We start from the raw sequence: 7,812 nt of genomic DNA, 5'->3' as shown, positions 1-7,812 counted from the left end.
TAGTAATGTCCTCCCACGTGAATCAATATTAATTAAGTTTTAAGCCATGTTAAATATTGTTTGGCTACCTGTGATGCAGAACGTCCAGGTACTTCTCATTGACCAACATTAGGATGCAATGGAAATACTTCAAGTTTGGACATGGAAAGGGAGAGCATGATGGGGCGGAGGCTGTGATCAAGCATGCTCTTATAAGCAAGAAGATGGATAATACAGGTGCTAAGTTACAAAATGCACATGATGTTGTGGAGTGACTGACATGGAAGATGTGAAATGATGGTAAGAATATATTGTTTATTGAGATTCGTGCTAATGAGTTGGATAGAAGTAAATCATATGGTTGTAAAACTGTGAAAAGGATATGTAAGATCCATTGTTCTTTAAGGTTTTGTCGCAAGGACACAACACAATTGTGATTTCATAGTTTATCATGCTTTTGTTCCATGTGTATTATAGGTGAATCTTGGGATGAATGCACCAATTTATCAGTCGTGGAGTCATGGAAGTTGCAGAAGCTTGAGATTGAACGACAAGATGATATTCAAGAAAACGAACATTCAGACAATATGGTATACTACAACCAATGTACACTTTTATTGGAGATCATTTTGTAGTGTTGAAATCTCCTCAAAATGAAGATTTTGAATGAAGACTACTACATTGTGGTGTGCAAGCAAGGGAACACAATATTGAGAGAAGTGGTGAGGGATGGTTGGGGCAACATGTCCAACGTTGGCGAGTCTATCATCTGTGGCAACTATTATGCAAAGTTGCCACAAGGCAAGAACACATATGCATTATTGCAAGATGCACCCACTACCATAATCTATGATTATGCCATTTTCGCAATCAAGTTCACTATGACTCAAGCAAAGCACAAAATTAAGGGATACAAAACTATCTATAAGGTCCCTCAAGATGTACAAGAACAAATCTGGTGGAGGTCTACCTCTTTAATGCTTAGAATTTTAACTGTTAATACATTTTAAAAACCTTGTAGAATGACCAATGATCTTCAATGTCAGATCTTCATATGTAACTTCACAAGTTATCCTAATTAGGGATGACAAATTCATCAATATATATCCTCTTTGGTTTTCCCAAAGTGTTTGGCGCTCTTATAGTGTTAATTGTTTCTATTAATGTATATATCCTCTTTGGTTTGCATAAAGTGATTGATGCTTATATAGTGTTAAAGTTTTCTAGTAATATATTATCCTCTTTGGTTTTCATAAAGTGTTTGGTGCTAATATAATGTTAAATGTTTCTAGTGATGTATTATCTTCTTTGGTTTTCATAAAGTGTTTGTTGCTCTTGTAGTGTTAATTGTTTCTAGTAAGGTATATATCCTCTTTCAGGTGTTTGTTAAGTGTTTGGTGCTCTTATAGTGTTAAATGTTTCTAGCAATGTAATATCCTCTTTGGTTTTCGTAAAGTGTTTGGTGCTCTTGTAGTGTGAACTGTTTCTAGTAATGTATTATCCTCTTTCGTTTTCATAAAGTGTTTGGTGTTCTTGTAGTGTTAACTGTTTCTAGTAATGTATATATCCTTTTTGGTGTTCGTTAAGTGTTTGGTGCTCTTATAGTGGTAAATGTTTCTAGTAATGTAATATCCTCTTTGGTTTTCATAAAGTTTTTGGTGCTCTTATAGTGTTAATTGTTTCTAGTATAGTATATATCCTCTTTGATTTTCATAGCGTATTTGGTGCTCTAATAGTGCTAACTAATTCTAGTAATGTATATATCCTCTTTGGTTTTCATAAAGTGTTTGGTGCTCTTATAGTGTTAATTGTTTCTCGTCATGTATATATCCTCTTTTGTTCAATATAACAACTACTATGGAAAGTTGCGATGGTCCTCCCACATGTATGCTTTAGTAAAAGATGCACCCACCGCCATAATCTATGTTGAGGCCATTATCGCAATCAAGTTCACTATGACTAAAACAAACACGAGGTTAAGGGAAGGAAATTGCTTACAAGTTCCCTCATGAGGTACATCATGTCATAAACATCTTTAGAGTGTAATGGACTCAACATTCATCTTCTCATAAAACATCATATTCATACTTAGAGAGAGAACAAAAACAATGTCAGACATATCAATTCGATACATAATAAGTATAAAAAAGATATATTATTTCCATATGACAATAACAGGTACAGACCATGACCCATAAAATCTTTGGCACTAGTATTTTCTGATACTTATAATGCGTCGAGAACTGATCATCTCCTTGATTGATTTACATCCTTCTACATACTAATGAGTGGCATTGCATCATCAGAGGCCAATAGGACAACATCAAATGGTTTAGATCAGTTTACTGGGGGAGGCTAGCCTCCATCAACACAAAGATAGCAGAGCAGCACATGGTGTCGAAATCTGTGAAGGGGTTCAAAGCAAATATACGAAGCATGGGGAGGATGAGACACAAGAACCTAGTCCACCTCCATGGGTGGAGCTATGACAACTGCAATAGAAAGTTCATGTTGATCTATGAGTACATGCCCAATGGAAGCTTAGATAGATAGTTGTGTATAGGACGCAAAAATTCTCGGCATAACTCTATTGATCGACATCTTTTCAATTGTGAGAGAAGATACAACGTGTTGCAAGGGGTAGCAACATCCCTTCACTACCTCCATGAAGAATGGAAGATGGTGGTGATACATAGAGATCTGAAGCCAAGCAACGTGATGCTCGCTGAGGATTTCAATGCGAGGTTAGGCGATTTTGGCCTAGCCAAACTCATCAGAAACCATAACCATAAGCCCAATGGAGATGGACATAGTATTTAAACGATTTTGATTGTTGGAACCCAACTTTGAAGCCATGGCGATGGAGGTTGTAATAGAAAAGAAACTTTTCACACAGAACCTTCACGGATTGTGGAAGATTAAGACAGAAGGTAGTAATATTCTGAACAATGAGTTTACAAAGGAGAACAATATCCGTTATAGCTCCCATGGAAGCTTAGAGAGGGAGCAGATGGAGACCGTGCTAGAGATGAGCTTAGCTTGCTGCCATCCTGATCCTTCCTGTTCCACTGCAATAAGCTCATAACACATTCATCGTTACATGAACTATCTCACTGAATCTAACAGGGCCCCGAATCCTTCTGCTTCTTATTCTTCTTCTTTTCCAACTACCATGGATGTTTTTGACTGATGGAGAGGGAGAGTCTGACTTCTTCTCAAGGGAGGGTCGTCCCACTGTGTGTGCCAAAAGTGTTAATGGGTGGGGACTGAGGCCTAGAATGGCTTCATCCCCCTCCCAAGGGGGATTACGTGTGAGGGAGGGAGGGAGAGAGAGAAACAAATAAGAAACACACCAAAATGAGAGGGGAAAAACTTATATTACATTATGCCCCATGGGTGGGGTTTATATTGTACAAGAGGTAACCATTACAAATAAAGAATGAGACAAGTAGGGAGTTACATTACTTACCCACTTTCTCACCTTTGTACACATGCACACAAATGTGCATGTTTTCATACACATACACATACTCATCCTCATACACTCATTCCCATTACCCATACACATCAACCACATTATCATGTTCCACCCGTTATGCCTCCATGTATATTCTTATGGGTAACACTCTTCTCTATAGTGATCCTGTTTAGAGTAAGAGAACTCCCGTCGTTTTGCCTCTGGAGGTTTTCCACGTAAATACACTGTGTCGACTTATTTCGGAGAGAGAAAATTGACATAACTCGAGGGCACAGGATCAAATTTCGGAAACAGAAGGGCATGACACGAGATTTCTAAAACTGGAGGGTACTTAATATAATTTTAGAAAAACCTGAGGGGGTAGGACATAGAATTTTGGAAAGGCAAGGATAGAAAAACTCATCACTACTCACACTAAGGAAGAAAAACACACACATATATATATACACACACCCACATACACCCACAATCATTGATAAACCTAAATGACTGTACCACGATATTTTGACCGAATGAGAAGGTTCGGGTCAAGCCAGCTTCGATTGAAGTTATCGATCGTAGAGCTTTAATCCGGTGGAGGGATTTCCGACCGTGAGAGAAGAGAAGATCGATGGAGTTCCGGTCAATAGAATTTTTTCGGCATGGGCTTGTGGGTTCAACGTGCAATACACTGTCCCATAGGCGTGCCAGGTGTTATCCGTATAGGTGTATCATTGAGCTTTCAGTAGTCAACAAATACCCTGATCTTACCATTCTCTTTGGGTACTACCACTATCGGACTCAGCCAAGTAGCCTTCTTGACCGGTCGAATGAAGCCGACTTATAATAGTTTGTCGATTTGTTCTTTTACCTTTACTGCATAATTCGGGTTTAAGCGGTATCGACGTTGTTGGACTGGCTTCGCATCTTTGTGCATGTTAATATGATGCTAACATAATGCCGGATCGAGCCCCTTCATAACCTCAAATGACCACGCAAACACATCTTTGTATTGTCGTAGTAGCTCGGCCAATCTTGCCTTGTCGGCCGACTGCATCTCCCTCGCTATAAGCACTATTTTTAGCTCAGTGTCATTGTTGGCTAGATTGAATTCTTCTAATGCCAAAGCCCGTACTTGCTAGGATACTTGCATTTCTCTTTCCATTGCTTCTTGTTGCAAGTGTAACTCCTTCAGAGTTTTATCATCGACTGGCACCTCGTCCTCCTTTTCGTCATCCCCGAGATATGGTGTGAGCACCTTAAGGATGTCAATATCAAATAATAGAATGATCTTGGGACTGTCTTCAAAATACTAATGTTCTTCTCCACCATCTAGTCCTTCCATTATATTAACCACTTCACCATATAACGACACACATTGTTGGGATGTCGCGACCTTTTTCTGAGTCGACAACCGAATCGTGGTCTTGCCTTTCCAAAATGTCAAAATATTTTTCTACCAATTCCGTTTAATATTGGCAGTGCTAAACTTGGGTCGGCCCAATATCAGTGGATATGCACCTGGTGCATCAAGATAAAGAATGACGACCGATATCTGAAATGTGTGGCCACCAATGATAACATCTAGTTGTCGAATCAACCCAAGTGGTCGGACCGTGCTAGTGACTGCCATTCGTAACCAGAAAGGGCATGTTTCCCATGTGGTGATGCCCAACCGATCACAAGTAGTTTTGTTAATGGCATTCATGCCAGAGCCTCCATTGACAATCCATTATCGGACTTTGATGTTGACTTTGATTATCAGACTGTCTCATCCATTATCGTTGGTCCCTTGAATGGATTTGTAAAATTTACCGAGACTTTTTCCGACTCCTACTTGGTGATAATAGTGGCCACCTTTTCTATGAATTGAGGTGCTACTTTTAGTAATCTTGCTAAGGGTAATGACACTTGGCAATCTCCCAAGATCTTCCATGCTTCATCGTCCTCCAGTGTAACCGTCAACACTTCGATGATACAACCACAACTACACCATCTCTACATAAAGTGATTGCCCTAAGTCATATTTATACTATATGACTTTTGGCCCATTTACAAATATAACCTCAATAGGCTAACCATGAAACATATTTACACATATTTCCTTTGATCCGGTTTGCACCGGATCCATCCAGATTCACTCGGTTCGGTTTTCGGGTCTCATCCGGAACCCTTCCCCCTACATAAGTCATGACATATCCGGATGTAGACCGGCTGGTATCCGCATCAGCTAATCTATCTTAATTCGTGAATCTATCAAGTTGGGGTTTACCGGAGCCAAACCGGGGGCACATAGTTGAGGTGCCTTTCAGATACTGGAGTATCCACTTCTAGTGCTCTCTTCCCGGATTGCTAATGAACCGGCTGACTACTCCGACAACATATGCAATATTCGGTCAGGTGCACACCATTGTGTACATTAAGCTTCTGATGGCAGAGGCCTATGCTATCTTCGTCATATCCGACTTCTCTGCCTTTGTCTTCGGGCTCTGCTTTTTGTACAACTTGCAATTTGCCGGAAGTATCGATCCGACCGGTTTTGCCTCTAACATGTTGAACCTTTGAAGCACCTTTATCACGTACTTCTCCTATGATAACCACAATAGCTTCTCCGACCGATCTTGGATTATGTGCATTTCGAATAGATTCTGTTTTGCCAGACCCAAATCTTTCATTGAGAAAGTCCGGTTCAGGGCCTTCTTAAGCATTGAGATCTTGATTCGGTCTCGTCTGACGATTAGCATGTCGTCCACATATAGCAAGAGTATCAAGAAGTTGCCTTCGTCAAATTTCTTCACGAACACCCAGTGGTCAGCGTGCGTCTTGTGGTACCCTTAGTTAGTCATGAAGGAGTCAAACTTCTGGTGCCATTGCGGGGGCTTGCTTCAATCCATATAGGCCCTTTTTCAGTCGGCACACCAGTTGCTCCTAAGTCCCTTTCTTCTCAAATCCTTCCGGTTGATGCATGTAGATCTCTTCTTTGAGGTCGCCATGTAGGAATGCCTTCTTGACTTCCAATTGCTCTACCTTGACGTCCATGCTTGCCATTATGCTCAATACCGTCCGGATGGATGTCATCTTTACTACCGGGGCGAAGATCTCATTGAAATCCACTCCTTTCTTCTGCTAGAACCCCTTCACCATGATTCGTTCTTCGTACCTTGGTAGATTTCCGGCATCTCCCGGTTTCAGCTTGTACACCCACTTGTTCCGTAGTGCCCTCTTTCCTTTCGGCAACTCCGTCAAGTCGTATGTGTTGTTCTCATGCAGCGAATCCATCTCGTCCTACATGGCACTCAACCACTTGCAGTTGTGGGTGTCTTTCTTTGCTTCTTCAAAGTTTTCTGGCTCCCCCTCATCGGTCAAGAATACGTGCTCTGCATCTGGAAATCTTCGGGGGGCTCTTCTCTCTATGAGACGGTATCTCCGCCTTTGGACTTCAACTACCAGTTCCTCTGTTTGTTCTTGTAAAGAATCAAGAGATGGATTCTATGCAACGGAATAGATGTGAACTGTGTGTGTGTATGAGAGACAGAGAGAGAGTGAGAGAGACAAGGAGTAAGACACAGAGAATACGCAAGGTAAAGTATATTAACAAAGCAAAAAGACAACATTTTACAAGGTGGGAGGAGGGTGCTTCATATAGTCACCCTCTCTCTTGATTAACTACAAGACTCATGGAGCATGGGGAATGTGAAAGCTCATAAGTTATGTGTCATAGAATATGATTCTATGACTCATACTAAATGCTAGAATACAAAGTGGTGACATAATGGTGACTCTTGACCGTTGGAGTGTCTATTCACTCTCAAGGTGAGTTCACACACTAGACCAGGTTGAGCTTGATTCTCAACACGCCCCCTCAAGCTCAAATTGGGTCGGTTTCAGACGGTATCCGAAATCCGCTTCGACTTGCGTTCTGGAGTCCGCGTCGACTCGCATTTATGCGGAGTTGCAGAATCCGTGCTCCAGCTTGCGTTGTGCGTAGTTGCGAAGTTTGTGCTTCGGCTTGCATCTTTCTTCGCAGCTTTGCACGGTAGATCGGCTCTTCGCAGCATCGTTGCATGGTTGCGGAATCCACGCATTATTGCGTAGTGTCTTCAGTACTCCCCCTCAAGCTTGGCAGGTCAGGGATCGTCAATCCGAGATCGGTCATGAATTGTCATAGCTTGTCGGCTCCTAAGGCTTTAGTGAAGATGTCGGTCGTTTGAAGATTTGTGCTAATGTGTTGTAGGTTGACATCGGCAGCTAGAACGCGTTCTCGGATGAAGTGATAGTGCACTTCGATGTGCTTTGTCCGCGTGTGGAACACCGGGTTCTGAGCCAGATAGATACTGCTCATGTTGTCGCAGTAAAGGGAAGTCGGATCCTTGATG

This window comes from Azolla caroliniana, unplaced genomic scaffold, assembly GCF_043228905.1.
Source record: "Azolla caroliniana isolate FFs.n. ecotype wild unplaced genomic scaffold, voAzoCaro1.0.p SCAF_1, whole genome shotgun sequence".
Lineage (NCBI taxonomy): Eukaryota > Viridiplantae > Streptophyta > Polypodiopsida > Salviniales > Salviniaceae > Azolla > Azolla caroliniana.
Note: the sequence above shows the minus strand (reverse complement) of the source record.